Source organism: Schistocerca cancellata, chromosome 5 (assembly GCF_023864275.1).
Source record: "Schistocerca cancellata isolate TAMUIC-IGC-003103 chromosome 5, iqSchCanc2.1, whole genome shotgun sequence".
Taxonomy (NCBI): domain Eukaryota; kingdom Metazoa; phylum Arthropoda; class Insecta; order Orthoptera; family Acrididae; genus Schistocerca; species Schistocerca cancellata.
This window is the reverse complement of record NC_064630.1, coordinates 91,161,198-91,179,517: the sequence shown is the minus strand read 5'-3', so window position 1 is coordinate 91,179,517 and position 18,320 is coordinate 91,161,198. Positions and strand designations below refer to the sequence as shown.

At 46.4% G+C, this 18,320-nt stretch overlaps 1 protein-coding gene and 1 pseudogene across 1 annotated transcript in view; one reads left to right on the top strand and one right to left on the bottom strand.

Moving 5' to 3' along the window:
• Positions 1-18,320, bottom strand: part of LOC126188379 (Down syndrome cell adhesion molecule-like protein Dscam2) — a 797,799-nt gene that overhangs the window by 625,825 nt on the left and 153,654 nt on the right. The gene's annotated exons all lie outside the window — the stretch shown is intronic.
• Positions 1,417-1,534, top strand: LOC126189178 (5S ribosomal RNA; annotated as a pseudogene).

The window sequence follows — 18,320 nt, the reverse complement described above, 5'->3', positions numbered from 1 at the left end:
GCGCTTCAGTCTGGAACTGCGCGACCGCTACGGTCGCAGGTTCGAATCCTGCCTCGGGCATGGATGGGTGTGATGTCCTTACGTTAGTTAGGTTTAAGTATTTCTAAGTTCTAGGGGACTGATGACCTGAGATGTTATGTCCCATAGTGCTCACAGCCATTTGAACCATTTGAGGCAAACAACTTAAGATTAATTTAACTTTCTGGAAATATGAACATAACAGTGAATGGACACTCTCAAATTAAATCGTTGCAAAGAAAAACAGAGCAATTAAGCGAGATTCTCTACTTTAATTGTACCAAAACGTAAAAAAATACATGACAGCAACTCGTCCTTCCGATATTTTCGCCTTTTCTGGACTAATACGTAAAGCGATACCTTAAATAGTAAGCTTAAAAAACGCACTGATACACGTATTTACTGAGTAATTTGTGCTAAATTAACTGTTATTAAAATCTAAATAAGTTATCTTTACGAGAACGCAAAATCGCGGTTGTCTCGACTGGCACAGCGCTGCCAACCCTTGATCATCTTTCCACCTGGCTGGAGACACAACAGCTTTTTGTCAGTGGTATAAGCCGAAGAAATCTGCACTCTCACATCCTCAAGTATGGTCCCATCGAGCATTAAGATCAGTGACTAACATAGAAAGACGAACGTAGCTACGAATTCTTATCCCACATCCAGCGCAGCTTGTCGTACATATTTTGGAAAAGTTAAATGCGAGACAACTTTCATCGCCAGCACACACGGATGCCCACACGGAAAGCGCGTTTTAATCCCGCCAACTTAGTGGCGCCAGCGTGGTGGACTGGTGCGGGCTATCGGGATTTGTGTTTTCATTTCCGGGAGCCGATTCCCGCGTAAGCCGCCCCCGTACTGGGCCGCTTCTTTACTGCGAAACTTTGGTAACGACGCTCTTATATCTCTGCTAATGAGCAAAAGTTGCTCACACTGTCCCGCCTTTCGCTAATGATTGTTTCAATTATTCTTATCAGAGCAAGTGCTGGCGAGGACGGCGCCGGTAACTTTATCACTACCGCCGCACTTGCTGCTGATTGCTTTCAGGATCGTAGCTTTCCACCGTTGTCACTCTGATTAAAGTACTGACAATGTATGCGATGACTTCTTATGTTACATGAAATTTCTAGCTCCGGTCTTGTAGGGGAGAAGTAAAGGAGCGTTTATGGGTCGCACATTAAGTGTAAAGGGCTATCAAGGGCGCCCTTGAGGCAGTTCGTCAAAAAAATGGAGCACCCCATGGAAGAATAATAGGTCCACTTCTTTTCCCAGTATGCAAACATGATCTGTTGGATTGAGAGGACAGCAAACTTATACTGTTTTTTACAGATGACGCCGTTGTGTATGAAAAAGGGTCGTGTGTCTCTGACAGAATTTATATTTTGTGTGATCAATAGCAGCGGCCTTGCCGCAGTGGATACACCGGTTCCCGTGAGATCACCGAAGTTAAGCGCTGTCGGGCGTGGTCGGCACTTGGATGGGTGACCATCCAGGCCGCCATGCGCTGTTGCCATTTTTCGGGGTGCACTCAGCCCCGTGATGCCAATTGAGGAGCTACTCGACCGAATAGTAGCGGCTTCGGTCAAGAATACCATCATAACGACCGGGAGAGCGGTGTGCTGACCCCACGCCCCTCCTATCCGCATCCTCCCCTGAGGATGACACGGCGGTCGGATGGTCCCGGTAGGCCACTCGTGGCATGAAGTCGGACTGATCAATAGCAGACTGCTTTAGAAGTACACTGACGGGAAAAAATCGAAACATAGAAGAAATAATTGTGCGACATAAACGAAAGCTGGTAAGTGTCTTTCTACACTTGAAAAATGATATCTTCAGATTTCTTGACAGTTGCGCCACTATGAGGGTGAAAATCAGGTTTCCTTGAAATACACGCTGTAACGGTCGTGAGCGCTAGTTGCCTTTGAGACTGGACGTTGTTAGTTGTTTTTAGTCAAATATCCCTTTAAGGCGACGAAGAGGCCTTTGTAAACACCTCACTGAGTTTTAACGTAGTTGTGTGTTAGAGCTCTACCAGAAGCTGGACGTTCCTTCTGTGATACTACGAAAAGACTTCGCGGGAATGCAGCCTCTGTACAGTATTGCTAGCAATGGTGGTCAGAAGCTTGTACGGTCGCAAGAAGACTGGACTCCGGAGGGCTACATGACACTGCGGAGAGGGAAGACCATCGTGTTCGGTGAATTGTTCTGGAGCATCGTAAAGCATCTGCAGCAGCAAACTGAGCGGAAATTGGCACTACAGTGACACAAGTCTTACTATCCGATTAATCCAAGGACAGCTCCGAGCTAGACGCTCTGACCGCAAACTGCCACCATTTGTTACTTGAGTGGTGTCAAGCAAGAGCTCACTGGAGGGCAGGATGGAGGTCAGACGTATTTTCTGATGAAAACTGTTTCTGCCTCGGTACCAGTGATGGCTGTGTGTTGGTTAGAAGGAGGTGAGCTGAGAAGCTGCAACCATCCTGTCTGCGTGCTAGACACACTGGACCTACATCTGGAGAAATAGTCTGGAGTGTGATTTCGTACGATAGTAGGAACACTCACGCGCCTTGACTGCAAATTTCTACGTCAGTCCGGTAATTTGAACTGTTGTGCTGTCGTTCTTTAACAGCATTCAAGGGTGTGTTTACCAGCAGGATAACGCTCGCCCGCATACCGCTACTGATCACTTAAATATATTACTCTACATCAATTTTTTTTGTGTTGCGATTCTTGTCCGTTACTATAGGTGAGAGTGATGAGGAGTAGGAGAAATGAGATTAGCAGTAAATTTATCATCAAAACTGACGACCACGAAGCAGACCAAGTTAAGGAACTCTACTACCTTGTAAACAAAATAACATACAACAGGTGAAGCAAGGAGGGCACAAAAAGCAGACTAAGACAGGCAAAGAGGACATTCCAGGTGAAAAGGAGCCTATTACTACCAATCATAGGTCATTATATGACAAATAAATTTCTTAGAACGTACGTCTGGAGAACAGCGATGAATAGAAGTGGACTATGGACTGTGTTAAAACTGGTAAAGAAAACAATCGAAGCATTTGAGATGTGGTTCTACCGAAGGATGCTGAAATTAAGTTGACGAATAAGACAAGAAATGAGGAGGTTCCCCGCAGCATTGAAAAAGAAAGCAACATAGCGAAAACACTGCCAAGAGGTGGAACAGATTTATATGACGTGTGTTAGGACAGCAGGGAATAACTTCCATGGTACTGAAAAGAGCAGTGGAGGATAAAAATTGTAGGGCAAGGGAGAGATCGGCAAATAATTAACGATGTCAAGTGCAGGTTCTGTTACGCGACGAAGAGGTGGGTACATGAGAGGAATTCGTGGCGGGCCACATCAGAGATATTAAAAAAAAAGAAAGAGAGAGAGAGAGAGAGAGAGAGAGACAGAGATGTTCCTATACTGTCCGAGTACAATCATAGTGTTAAGCTTCTTGAGTCAGTCGCATTAGTTAAATACACTACTGGCCATTAAAATTGCTACACCAAAAAGAAATGCAGATGATAAACGGGTATTCATTGGACAAACATATTATACTAGAACTGACATGTGATCATATTTTTACGCAATTTGGGTGAACAGATCCTGCGAAATCAGTACCCAGAACAACCACCTCTGGCCGTGATAACGGTCTTGATACGTCTGGGCAATGAGTCAAACAGAGCTTGGATGGCGTGTACAGGTACAGCTGCCCATCAGCTTCAACACGATACCACAGTTCATCAAGAGTAGTGACTGGCGAATTGTGACGAGTCAGTTGCTCGGCCACCACTGACCAGACTTTTTCAATTGGTGAGAGTTCTGGAGAATGTGCTGGCCAGGGCAGCAGTCGAACATTTTCTGTATCAAGAAAGGCCCGTACAGGACCTGCTACCCGCGGTCGTGCATTATCCTGGTGAAATGTAGCGTTTCGCAGGGATCGAATGAAGGGTAGAGCCACGGGTCGTAACACTTCTGAAATGTAACGTCCACTGTTCAAAGTGCCGTCAATGCGAACAATAGGTGACCGAGACGTGTAACCAATGGCACCCCATACCATCACTCCGGGTGATAGGCCACTATGGCGATGACGAATAGACACTTCCAATGTGCGTTCACCGCGATGTTGCCAAACACGGATGCGACCATCATGATGCTGTAAACATAACCTGGATTCATCCAAAAAAATGACGTTTTACCATTAGTGCACCCAGGTTCGCCGTTGAGTACACCATCGCAGGCACTCCTGTCTGTGATGCAGCGTCAAGGGTAACCGCAGCCATGGTCTACGAACTGATAGTCCATGATGCTGCAAACGTCGTCGAACTGTTCGTGCAGATGGTTGTTGTCTTGCAAACGTCCCCATCTGCTGACTCTGGGATCGAGACGTGGCTGCTCGATCCGTTATAGCCGTTATAGCCATGCGGATAAGATGCCTGTTATCTCACCTGCTAGTGATACGAGGCCGTTGGGATCCAGCACGGCGTTCCGTATTAGCCTCCTGAATCCACCGATTCCATATTCTGCTAACAGTCACTGGACCTCGATCAACGCGAGCAGGAATGTCGCTATACGATAAACCGCAATCGCGATAGGCTACAATCCGACCTTATCGAAGTCGGATACGTGATGGTACGCATTTCTCATCCTTACACGAGGCATCAAAACAACGTTTCACCAGGCAACGCCGGTCAATTGCTGATTGTGTATGAGAAATCAGTTGGAAACTTTCCTCATGTCAGCACGTTGTAGGTGTCACCACCGGCGCCAACCTTGTGTGAATGCTCTGAAAAGCTAATCATTTGCATATCACAGAATCTTCTTCCTGTCGGTTAAATTTGGCATCTGTAGCACGTCATCTTCGTGGTTTAGCAATTTTAATGGCCAGTAGTGTATGTAGGTCTACCGCTGCGAAATGAAATGGAAGGAGCAAATGATTTGCAGGGAAGTTCAACAGCCAACTATAATTTGTTCTGATAGATCTGTAAAAGAGTAGCCTGACCTGAAAGCTCTCCATATCGACTAACTTTTCAATAATTCTATGATGTGTAGTGTTTGCAACCTAAGAAGTATGTGAGGGTAGAGGATATAATAAACAGTACCCTATCTCGCACATTTTGGTGATTCGCATAAATATGCATACATCTAGTTATAAATATGTACTGTTCGAGAAATACTGACTGGTAGTATCTCGAAGAAAGACGCCGTACTTATCGCGAGGACCAGTTCAGAAAACGTTGAGAACTGTCTTTCAACTGAGACACTACGAGTGCTCTTCAGACTCCACATACTCTCGACAACAATCGATCGTATATTGCCAATACCATGGGCTCGGAAGTCTTTCAACTTTAACCCGTTGTTTTCTTTGTGAGCGGTTATGTAAAAGCTTTTGTGTATTCCAATCCTACTGTTAGTGACTATGAACCCTGGGAACGCATTGTGGATGGTTGCGTTTGGAACACGTCTGTGATTTTAGAACGTGCGGTAATCAATGAGTAGACGTGTTGAAGTCTGCCTTCACATGAACGACGGCCATGTGGGGCACTTCTTGTAATGTGTTTCTCCTGCGTATCTGCATTCTAGACCCTTGGCCGCTCTGCGAGAAGGTATTCATGAACTTAGACGTGAAACTCCGCAACAAAGGAAATCATTGGTTGCTGGACCTACGTATATTAGGTTTATTTGCTCGTTCCTTGTCCCCATTCGCCGTTTCTGTTTGTATGTATTGAAACGTCCGCCTAGAAAATTGCTGTGCTGGTAAACTTCTTACGTTATTTGAGTTTGAAACAGCTGAGCAAAACTGAACGTGCTCAGACGTTTCTCTCTTTACTTATTCCGATCAACACTAAACTGACACACAATATTTTTAGCGCAACGAATTCTGACTTTCAATAATCCCTACGAAAGAATGGCCCTGACTAACAATAACCTATACCTTTCATGAGACACTTACGTCATAAAAATCTTCGTTAATCGAACTACTGCAGTACAGCGAGCGCCAATACTGCCAGCTAAATAAAAGATTCTAACTATTGGAAGCACTAACTACTGATAGGCATAGTTAGCAAATGAAAGATTTTGATGGAGAATAAACAATGTATTTACCTTAATAGTGTTCAAAGGTCATAATACATATATCAGTTCATGATATCCGGTCTTACAAATTTCGTTTTTCTGATGGACACATGTCCAGATCCTGCGCTCTCAAAACTCTGCCATCTCTCTCCCCACATCCACCACTGCTGGCGGCTCACCTCCAACTGCCCAAAACTACGCGCTGTTCACATCCAACTGCCTAACACTACAATAGAGAATATTCCAACAATGCCAACCAGCCACAGACTGTACACAACACAGCCAGTGATTTTCATATGGAGCGCTACGTGGCGTCACCAACATAAGAACCTAAACAGCCTACTTCATCATCATCATCAGTTATCTGCTATATTAGCAGGTCCTTTGCCTCTCCATTTTCTGCGATCCATTGCTACTTACAGTATAATAACCAAACACTCTATATGTACGTAAATCGAGTATTTGATATCTTCGTGAGAAATGTCTGGGAGCTATAGATCACGTCACACAAAACAACTTTTGTTAGAGACAAAGTGTTCGTTGACCTTTCCCGGCTTCTCGGCACGCCAGGCATCGTTGAAGACTAGTTAAGCACCTGAGAGGAAGCATGGTAAAAGCACTCTGCGGTGTTCGTATGCAGTTTGTGTCGCCAATCATCCAGTCATGTGTTCTGCGTGAGAGCCAGTAGGCGGTGCAAAATTAAAGTTCCCGGTATCGTTTTAAAATATCTTTCTATAGGCTGTCTGCTGGAAATCACTCTATCAATGTACCGGTAGTGTATTGCACACCTGGGTAGCAGACGTTCTAAGTTCGTTGAAATTTCGTCAACCTCGGGCTGGAGAATACTAAAGGATGTTTAGCGTGACTGGGAAGCGTCAGGAAACATTTATTGTGTAACAAAATCTGTTACCCCATGACGCGATTATCACACCTAGACGCTTTCGAAGACACTCCGTGTGCATGAAAACGTAATGAACTGCCATGCACTGTTCTCTCGTATGTCTGTAGGAGACCTGTTATAGACGAGACGTTAAGGATTAAATTTGTGAAAGCATTTGCCATATATCGTGCATAAAGTTGGCTGAATCCGGGGATTTTCATGGTTAGGAAATACTGCTTTTCTATTTACAGGGTAATTCGTTTTAACGTCTAAAAAACTGAATCGACTCAGATGACGCTAAGTAATTTAATGTATGACTTATGAGGTCGCGAATTTCGAGAAATACCGCAAACGTGGATGACAAATGTTGAACAAGCGACGTCACCAGGTGACGTAGCTCGCTGCACGTGCAGCGATTGGGCTTGTCAGTCCTAGTCTGGCAAATAGGGGGCAATGTTATGTCACTCCGCTAGGCTGCTCTGTTTCCGAACACCTTTCGTAATTGTAGTCTGTTGTAAACGCAGACGTTACAAAATTGTTGCTCTCACTTTATCCAAGCAAAAACTGTTCTAGTTTCGTGTTTCTCTCCAACTGCCCCTCCTTTCGTTGTTTACAAATTTTACTTCCTAAAGAACACATACACTCCTGGAAATGGAAAAAAGAACACATTGACACCGGTGTGTCAGACCCACCATACTTGCTCCGAACACTGCGAGAGGGCTGTACAAGCAATGATCACACGCACGGCACAGCGGACACACCAGGAACCGCGGTGTTGGCCGTCGAATGGCGCTAGCTGCGCAGCATTTGTGCACCGCCGCCGTCAGTGTCAGCCAGTTTGCCGTGGCATACGGAGCACCATCGCAGTCTTTAACACTGGTAGCATGCCGCGACAGCGTGGACGTGAACCGTATGTGCAGTTGACGGACTTTGAGCGAGGGCGTATAGTGGGCATGCGGGAGGCCGGGTGGACGTACCGCCGAATTGCTCAACACGTGGGGCGTGAGGTCTCCACAGTACATCGATGTTGTCGCCAGTGGTCGGCGGAAGGTGCACGTGCCCGTCGACCTGGGACCGGACCGCAGCGACGCACGGATGCACGCCAAGACCGTAGGATCCTACGCAGTGCCGTAGGGGACCGCACCGCCACTTCCCAGCAAATTAGGGACACTGTTGCTCCTGGGGTATCGGCGAGGACCATCCGCTACCGTCTCCATGAAGCTGGGCTACGGTCCCGCACACCGTTAGGCCGTCTTCCGCTCACGCCCCAACATCGTGCAGCCCGCCTCCAGTGGTGTCGCGACAGGCGTGAATGGAGGGACGAATGGAGACGTGTCGTCTTCAGCGATGAGAGTCGCTTCTGCTTTGGTGCCAATGATGGTCGTATGCGTGTTTGGCGCCGTGCAGGTGAGCGCCACAATCAGGACTGCATACGACCGAGGCACACAGGGCCAACACCCGGCATCATGGTGTGGGGAGCGATCTCCTACACTGGCCGTACACCACTGGTGATCGTCGATGGGACACTGAATAGTGCACGGTACATCCAAACCGTCATCGAACCCATCGTTCTACCATTCCTAGACCGGCAAGGGAACTTGCTGTTCCAACAGGACAATGCACGTCCGCATGTATCCCGTGCCACCCAACGTGCTCTAGAAGGTGTAAGTCAACTACCCTGGCCAGCAAGATCTCCGGATCTGTCCCCCATTGAGCATGTTTGGGACTGGATGAAGCGTCGTCTCACGCGGTCTGCACGTCCAGCACGAACGCTGGTCCAACTGAGGCGCCAGGTGGAAATGGCATGGCAAGCCGTTCCACAGGACTACATCCAGCATCTCTACGATCGTCTCCATGGGAGAATAGCAGCCTGCATTGCTGCGAAAGGTGGATATACACTGTACTAGTGCCGACATTGTGCATGCTCTGTTGCCTGTGTCTATGTGCCTGTGGTTCTGTCAGTGTGATCATGTGATGTATCTGACCCCAGGAATGTGTCAATAAAGTTTCCCCTTCCTGGGACAATGAATTCACGGTGTTCTTATTTCAATTTCCAGGAGTGTATGTCATTTACCAATAGCGGTGCAATTCCAAAGCTTATACTTATATACCGGGTGATCAAAAAGTCAGTATAAATTTGAAAACTGAATAAATCACGGAATAATGTAGATAGAGAGGTACCAATTGACACACATGCTTGGAATGACATGGGGTTTTATTAGAACCAAAGAAATACAAAAGTTCAAAAAATGTCCGACAGATGGCGCTTCATCATGTCAGAATAGCAATAATTAGCATAACAAAGTAAGACAAAGCAAAGATGATGTTCTTTACAGGAAAAGCTCAATATGTCCACCATCATTCCTCAACAATAGCTTTAGTCGAGGAATAATGTTGTAGGCCGGCCGAAGTGGCCGTGCGGTTAAAGGCGCGTCAGTCTGGAACCGCAAGACCGCTACGGTCGCAGGTTCGAATCCTGCCTCGGGCATGGATGTTTGTGATGTCCTTAGGTTAGTTAGGTTTAACTAGTTCTAAGTTCTAGGGGACTAATGACCTCAGCAGTTGAGTCCCATAGTGCTCAGAGCCATCTGAACCATTTGAACCAATAATGTTGTAAACAGCACTGTAAAGCATGTACGGAGTTATGGTGAGGCATTGGCGTCGGATGTTGTCTTTCAGCATCCCTAGGGATGTCAATCGATCACGACACACTGGCGACTTCAGGTAACCGCAAAGCCAATAATCGCTCGGACTGAGGTCTGGGGACCTGGGAGGCCAAGCATGACGAAAGTGGCGGCTGAGCACACGATCATCACCGAACGACGCGCGCAAGAGTTCTGTCACGCGTCTAGCAATGTGGGGTGGAGTGCCATACTGGATAAACCCCATGTCATTCCAAGCATGTGTGTCAATTTTTACCTCTCTATCTACATTATTCCATGGTTTATTCAGTTTTCAAATCTATACTGACTTTTTGGTCACACGGTACTTGTAACGCAGTACGCTAGGTTTCTGTTGTACAGCGGACCGGTAATACTGCCTGCCAGACACAAGACTGGAACACTGAGCCCCAAGCTAAAGTCGTGCACATAGACTCAGATTCACGGCGACGTCAATAGTTGACTTGGTCTGGGATGATCAGGTGCGACAGGCCGATAGGCGACACCGTCGCACTTGCGGTAAGCTACGTCGACTGCTGAGTCACATGTTCAACATTTGTCATCCACGTTTGGGCTATTTTCCGACATTTGTGGCTCTATGTGCCTTTTATTAAATCACCTGTCTCAGCGTCATCTATGTCGCTACAGGGTTTTCCCAAATGTTAATAAGAATCATCCTGTATAATATTTCAAGCTGAGGTGGCTACTACAACCTGTGGACTGATTGACTATTAATACGTGCGCTGAAGAACGCAGCTTGTTTCCACGTCTCTTTATCTCTCACAGTGATAGAGTGACGCAGTGACAAGAAGCTGGACACTCATTTAGCAGGACAACGGTTCAGATCTTCGTCTGGCCATTCGGATATACCATTTTTCTAGGTGCCTTAAGAAGAAGTAAGTTTTTTGACGGTTACGGTCCAGTTCCCTTACCATACATCACAAATTCCTGCTTGTCCTTGTGCATCTGTACCAGTATTTACTTCTTCGTCGACGGGACGTTAAACACCGATCCTTCTCCCTTTCTGCAACACTTGTGCTGAGTGTCTTGTAGCTTCAAACTCTACATGAACAGGACTGGAACGTACAAGTACAGACGACGAAATTTCCTGCTATGTCTCTCTCTTGCGCCTCACGTGCGCCGCAAAGTGCGATACCACTGAAAACAGCAACAGCACAGGTACTAGGCGAGCCGTCTCGGCCATCACTTAGTTCCCACCAGGAGAGGAGTCCAGATAGCGCCGCGACGCCCGCTGACGCCTGCGGCCATCCATCACCAGCGCCGCCCTCCGGGTCGCCAGCGCTACCACCCTCCCCTCCCCTCCCTTCCCTCCCCTTCCCCCTCACCACGACTCACTCCCAGAGCGCCTCGCATTACGCGTGGGCCGCATTCATCACGCGGTGCCCGAAAATCCCTCCTCCCCTCCAGACCTACAGTAGTTTACGCGCGGAAAAATAGCGCGGACCTCGCGGCGCGGGCAGCCTGCCAAAATTCGGACCACCCCCTCCCCAGGGGTGCGCGCACCCACGTCCCGTCCCGCATCGCGCTGGACGTCCCCCTTATCGATGGAAATTCTCGCGCTCGTGGCAGGCCCATTTTTTTTCTTTTTTGAGATGTCGTCCGGCGTCGAATGAAGCATGATAGCCCTTTTTCTGCGCGTGATAAGTGCTTTTACGCCGTCAGGACCTAGTGTCCCGTTCGCGGCGGCGCCCAAAAAAGTTGAAAACGCGATGAAAAATTCATCGGTTTGTAGGGAGATAGAAAGCGCAAACTCGTGCTTCAGAAACGATTGGAGCGCATCTGTAAACACACAGACGGGACGCGTATATCACAGCCCGCGTGTCGCCATAAATAGCCTAGTGGGGCTATCGAAAATGAAAGAATTACTCACTGCCTGTTTTTCTCATGTCAACGTCGACCAGAAATCTTATGGCTCACCCATGCAAAAGAGCCCATCTCTCGGAAACACTATGTTTATGAAAGGTACAGAAAGTATACGACAAGGGTTTAACGCTTTGATCAATACTTTGACTGTGTGTGTACTTCGACGACTGCCATACACAATATGAAACCATAAAAAGAAAAAAATCACGATTTATCCCGTTGCCAATGAAGGAAGGACACTTACGGACTAACATCCCATTCGAATAACTCCTTAGAAGAGAAGATAAGGGTTTGACGTTCAGTGACATGGAGGTAATTGAAGATGGTGCACAAGCTCTGATTCGGAAACGTTGATGGAAACCGGGCGTGTACTTTTCAAGGGCACCATCACGGAATTTGTCTTAAGACTACTACTAACTTCTACATCTACGTTTACATGATTACTGTGAAGTTCAAGATTAAGTACCTGGCAGAGGGTTCATAGAAGCTCTTTTAAGCTAATTCTGAACCGTTCCAACAGTGCGCGAGGACATCAAACCTGACGACCACGAAGCAGACGAAGCTAAGGAACTCTACTACCTTGTAAACAAAATAACATATGACAGGCGAAGCAAAAAAGGCGTAAAAAGCAGACTAACACAGACAAAGAGGACATTCCAAGCGAAAAGGAGCCAATTAGGAGCCTATTATATCTGAACACAATAGTTATCATACCCATACTAAAGACGCCTGATAAATAATTCACGCACGAGATATGGGAGTTGAAGCTAAAGAACACTGACGAAATTTAAGTTAAGTCGCTCCTTATGAGAACCAGTGTCAACCCACAGAACTCTGATCTGCTGCTGCTGCGGTTATGGGAGCTATCACTCGACTGAGGAGTCTATTACAAGTGGCTCTTCAGACGCAAAACAAATGCCTTGTCAGAAAGACAGAAGCTTATGTACGGCTATTTTAATTTGTATAGTGATCAGAAGTCGTATTCCACCGCAGGAGGACTGGAATATACACGGTTATTCATAAGCACCTCTGGAGCTTCAGAAGAGGTCTGCGCAAAAGCAACAAATTATACGGGAAACAGACACGCGGATGGATCATTTCTCCAAATTTATAACTTAGACTACACATGCCAATACTGACAGCATTTGTGACGAGGTAAGCATCAACACGAACGTGAAATCAGTACTGGATGGCGTGACCGCAGCCCGCGTTGCAAATCTGTTCATCGGGTTGCCTGCTAGCAGGCGCACACTAATTCAAAGCGACTATACAGGGTGGAGCGCAGTAAACGGTTGGAAATGAAACTGGAGGACCGTACAACCTAAAAGTGCAAGGTGTAATTATAAGAATTCTGAAAACCGTTAGCGGGATTCCCATTACTAATGAGACAATGATATATAACAATAACATGCAGCCAATTTCTTCTGGATCTTGGATAACTTATCGTGGAACACCTACGTTCCATTACTAGTCAAAGGGTTAAGTGTTTTAGTGAGACCACGGAAAACCTACATGTGGTCTAGAGTAAAGCCGTCTATATCTCGAATGGTACAGCGGCTTACTGCTGCGTCCGTCGTTTGGCAACATTGCTGAGGACTTTGTCGTGGTGTGCTGGTGCTACATCTTCCAGCAGACTAAATCATGATTGCTGGAAGTTCAAAATTGAAAGAGCAGTCAGAAAAGGAGTTTACAAAACACGAAAACGGTTTTCAGCAGTCCTAGATGAAGTATTCAGACTGATAAACGGCATGTGCGAAGAAGGAAAAAGCGTGAATGGAAAATACAGTTACGTAAAAGAACCGCAACACCAAAATACACTCCTGGAAATGGAAAAAAGAACACATTGACACCGGTGTGTCAGACCCACCATACTTGCTCCGGACACTGCGAGAGGGTTGTACAAGCAATGATCACACGCACGGCACAGCGGACACACCAGGAACCGCGGTGTTGGCCGTCGAATGGCGCTAGCTGCGCAGCATTTGTGCACCGCCGCCGTCAATGTCAGCCAGTTTGCCATGGCATACGGAGCTCCATCGCAGTCTTTAACACTGGTAGCATGCCGCGACAGCGTGGACGTGAACCGTATGTGCAGTTGACGGACTTTGAGCGAGGGCGTATAGTGGGCATGCGGGAGGCCGGGTGGACGTACCGCCGAATTGCTCAACACGTGGGGCGTGAGGTCTCCACAGTACATCGATAATGTCGCCAGTGGTCGGCAGAAGGTGCACGTGCCCGTCGACCTGGGACCAGACCGCAGCGACACACGGATGCACGCCAAGACCGTAGGATCCTACGCAGTGCTGTAGGGGACCGCACCGCCACTTCCCAGCAAATTAGGGACACTGTTGCTCCTGGGGTATCGGCGAGGACCATTCGCAACCATCTCCATGAAGCTGGGCTACGGTCCCGCACACCGTTAGGCCGTCTTCCGCTCATGCCCCAACATCGTGCAGCCCGCCTCCAGTGGTGTCGCGACAGGTGTGAATGGAGGGACGAATGGAGATGTGTCGTCCTCAGCGATGAGAGTCGCTTCTGCCTTGGTGCCAATGATGGTCGTATGCATGTTTGGCGCCGTGCAGGTGAGCGCCACAATCAGGACTGCATACGACCAAGGCACACAGGGCCAACACCCGGCATCATGGTGTGGGGAGCGATCTCCTACACTGGCCGTACACCACTGGTGATCGTCAAGGGGACACTGAATAGTGCGAGGTACATCCAAACTGTCATCGAACCCATCGTTCTACCATTCCTAGACCGGCAAGGGAACTTGCTGTTCCAACAGGACAATGCACGTCCGCATGTATCCCATGCCACCCAACGTGCTCTAGAAGGTGTAAGTCAACTACCCTGGCCAGCAAGATCTCCGGATCTGTCCCCCATTGAGCATGTTTGGGACTGGATGAAGCATCGTCTCACGCGGTCTGCACGTCCAGCACGAATGCTGGTCCAACTGAGGCACCAGGTGGAAATGGCATGGCAAGCCGTTCCACAGGACTACATCCAGCATCTCTACGATCGTCTCCATGGGAGAATAGCAGCCTGCATTGCTGCGAAAGGTGGATATACACTGTACTAGTGCCGACATTGTGCATGCTCTGTTGCCTGTGTCCATGTGCATGTGGTTCTGTCAGTGTGATCATGTGATGTATCTGACCCCAGGAATGTGTCAATAAAGTTTCCCCTTCCTGGGACAATGAATTCACGGTGTTCTTATTTCAATTTCCAGGAGTGTATAATTAATGTAGATTGATAAAATTTCGGGAATACACTTATGTAGGTAACGTATTTAAGTGATTAACATTTCAAAACCACAGGTTAACGTAAGTGCGAGATAAGAAATTGCAAATGTGGATTTCTATGTCTGTTATCCTTAGTCTGTCATTATATGGACGGTTAATGCTCTCTCTGTATAACTCTGGAGTTGTCGGCCGACTGTGTCCATATGTGCTCGATTGGAGACATATCTGATGATAGAGTAGGCCAAGATAACATGTCGACACCGTAGAGCATTCTGGGTTACAACAGCGGTATGGTGGAGGGTGTTATCCTATTGGAAAACACTCGCATGAATGCTGTTCATGAATGGCAGCACAACAGGTCAAATCACCAGACTGACAGACACATTTGCCGTCAGGGTGCGTGGCATAACCACGAGAGTGCTCCTGCTGTCATACGAAATCGCAACCTTAGACCATAACTCCAGGTGTAGGTTGAGTGTGTCGAACACACAGACAGGTTGGTTGCAGGCTGACAACTGGCCTCCTCCTATCCTAAATACGGTCATCACTGGGTCGGAGGCAGAACCAGCTTTCACAAGAAAACACAACAGACCTCCACCATGTCCTCCCACTACCGAACTCGCAAATCGCGGTGGTTTGGGGTCAGTAGAATGCGCGATACAGAGCGTCTGGCTTGGCGTTGTTTTGAAAGTAACCCATTTGCTGCAGATCTTGTAACAACACTAACGTTTTATTCTGAATTTCAGTAAGTTAGTATAATCGATGTTCTGATTTCATTTCTTTTTTTTGTTTCATGACATTATTTGAAAAAGCTATAAACAAATTTCGATGTAAATTTTAATATTTATGTCAAATTTCAAGTAATGTTGTAATCGAAGGGAAGTGTACCTAATGTTGAAACTATTGTAAGATGTGAAAGTTGTGTTTGTACGCCTGGTCCATACGTAGGCAATGTATTAGAATATGGGGAATGTAAAACCTTTGGTGAATACCCTGTCTGTGGGGGAGCGGTAAAAGGTGGAGGCACGCGAGCGCGGGTAAATGCACACGGGCGCTGCACAGCATATCGGGCTCAGCAGAGTTAGTCGGAGTTGGGCATCGATCTGAGAAACACGTGCTAGATCGAGGAGGCTCTCCTGGAAAAAGTGGTTTCGTTGAGCCTCGGATGCGCTGTTTCCGACGTCTATATAGCATGACAGTATTCCACAGGCACTAAATGGAAAAGCGTTGCGACGCCATGAAGAAGTGAAGTGCCGATATTTCATGAGCCATTGCTGTAATTGCACGTGTGCTCTGTGCCTCGCCATCTCGCCGCCTGCCGACCGCCTCATCGATACGAACAGGTTGAAACTGTCAGTACTGTATTCGTGTGGACCAGTGTCACTTTTATTACATACTGTTCAATAATAACTTAAATTTTACCAGAACTGTCCTATCAATTAATTATCCTCACAACTAACCTAGACAGGGTCCTTTCCACATGTTGTGCAATCTGAGTATCCCAAGATGAAGATTTAAAATTTATGTTAATAATAATTACCTGCAGACCTATCTATGTTAGAATGATGTTTAAAGAACCTTGTTGTTAATGAAATACTGGACGAATAATATAGGTCTGACCAAGTTGGAAGATAATATTGAAATTGGTTTAGTAATGAAGTTTATTTAAACCGAGACAAAAATAACGGTAGTTAAATGAGCAGGAAATAAGACAAAAAGAGTGGTAAATCATATATTGGAAATCTAGAATGCTTAAGGCTCTCAATGATCAAACTTTCACTACAGTGATCATAACAGTTTCAGGGTCCCCCACCCTTTCATCTTTCTTTCTTTTCTATTCATTTGAATCCTGAAGTGTGCTGAACTGCTTTGACCAGCAAAGTTAAAGTCAATATAAAACCTAAATTTATCAGTGTTTTACCCTTCTTAAAATTGACATTGTATGTGTGTTTCAAAAGTGCTGTTTCTAGGGTAACCTTTGCCCGATTTCAGTCGGATAAATAGACAAAACACAGTTTGTAGTAATCATTTTAGTGTGATGTTGTGTATTTATAGCTTGTCTAAATTAGTACAGAAAGTGAAAATATTAGTTCAGTAGATTTTTCTGGTTCTAAAATTTACCATATAATGCAGTATTACTACGGGTTGTTATGCTTGTACGTACATCCACTTGTACAAGGAAAAAAAAACTCACTTAATGCCTAATTAGGCTGGCGACCGTATTATTAACAATTGGTAGCATCTACTGTGTATGTTTCTTGCCCGTCCTAACGTGTAGTTGCACTTTAGACTTGCTTGACGTTTCATTGTTGTTACTGAGTGGGAGTAAGTCTGATTTTGCCTCCATTCAGGTACACGCGGTCAACATATTTACTAAAATCCTTTCTTATAAGGTGAAGCCCGTCAACTTACCATAGTACAGGCTTTAAAGAGTTAACGTACGCGAGAGCGGAGACGTTACAATCTGTGTTGCCAACTGATGCAGATGCCAAAGCCATACGCCAAACACAATGGTCTTCCCTGTCGGTAGTGCCAAGTGGCCATCCGTAGACTGGTTTTCTTGCGGCCGTACATTCTTGTGACCACCGTAACCGCAATCATGTACGGTGGCTTCATTTCTACCAAGTCTTTCTGCAGTACTGCTGAAGGAACACCCATCTTCTCTTAGCACTAATACAAGATCTGGTTCAAATTGAGTGAGGTACTGATAGTGGTGACTTTATTACGTTAAAGGCTTCTTGATTAATATCAGTTCTCCACGTCCAATCTCAAAGGTATCTAAAGCGCACGACGGCTACAGCGTGTATTTAAATCAAATCTGATTTACATACTCATAGTGGCGCTGCGAGCGCCAATGTGACTGGAGTGAAGTCTGAACAGACATCACTTTTCAGAAGCCGTTTATGTCACACGCATCAAGTCCTCAAACCACAACATGCAAGCAAATTTCAACCTCAGTGTACTAAGTGTCATACGGAAAATATAAAAAAATTGTTGATAAATATGAATACGCAGATTTTGTTAGTGCTTTTAAGTTTTTCTTCTGGTCTTCTTTACTTTCCAACTTTGCCTGTTAGTACCTGCCGACACATCAAGCTTGTAAGCCAATGTTTTACATTTGACAAAATGCTGGTACGATATATCACTTCTGTGCCAGTTACAGTGTTCCATGTCCACCCCCGGTAGCTGAGTGCCAGTGGGCCTTTGGCTGTGCTGCGGTGAGGACGCGCTGTTTGTGTTCCTGCCGCGGAGCGAGCGCTCGTGTTGTTTACATAGTACTCGGCCGTTTCGCGCGTGCCGTACTCAGCATATACTCGTAGATCACTATGGCGCACCAATACAGAAAATCGACGCTCAAATTTACGTTCCGCAACAAATTTGCACGGCCCAAAGCACTCGAAGTCGAACGATTTCTACGAGAAGAAGTTAAAATCCCGGCGACCGACATTCTCGGCATTCACTTGTCCATTGTGAGTAGTATGGTATATGTCAAGATCATCAACGACGCAACATGTGAACGGATCCTTCGGGACACGAAACAGGGCCTCC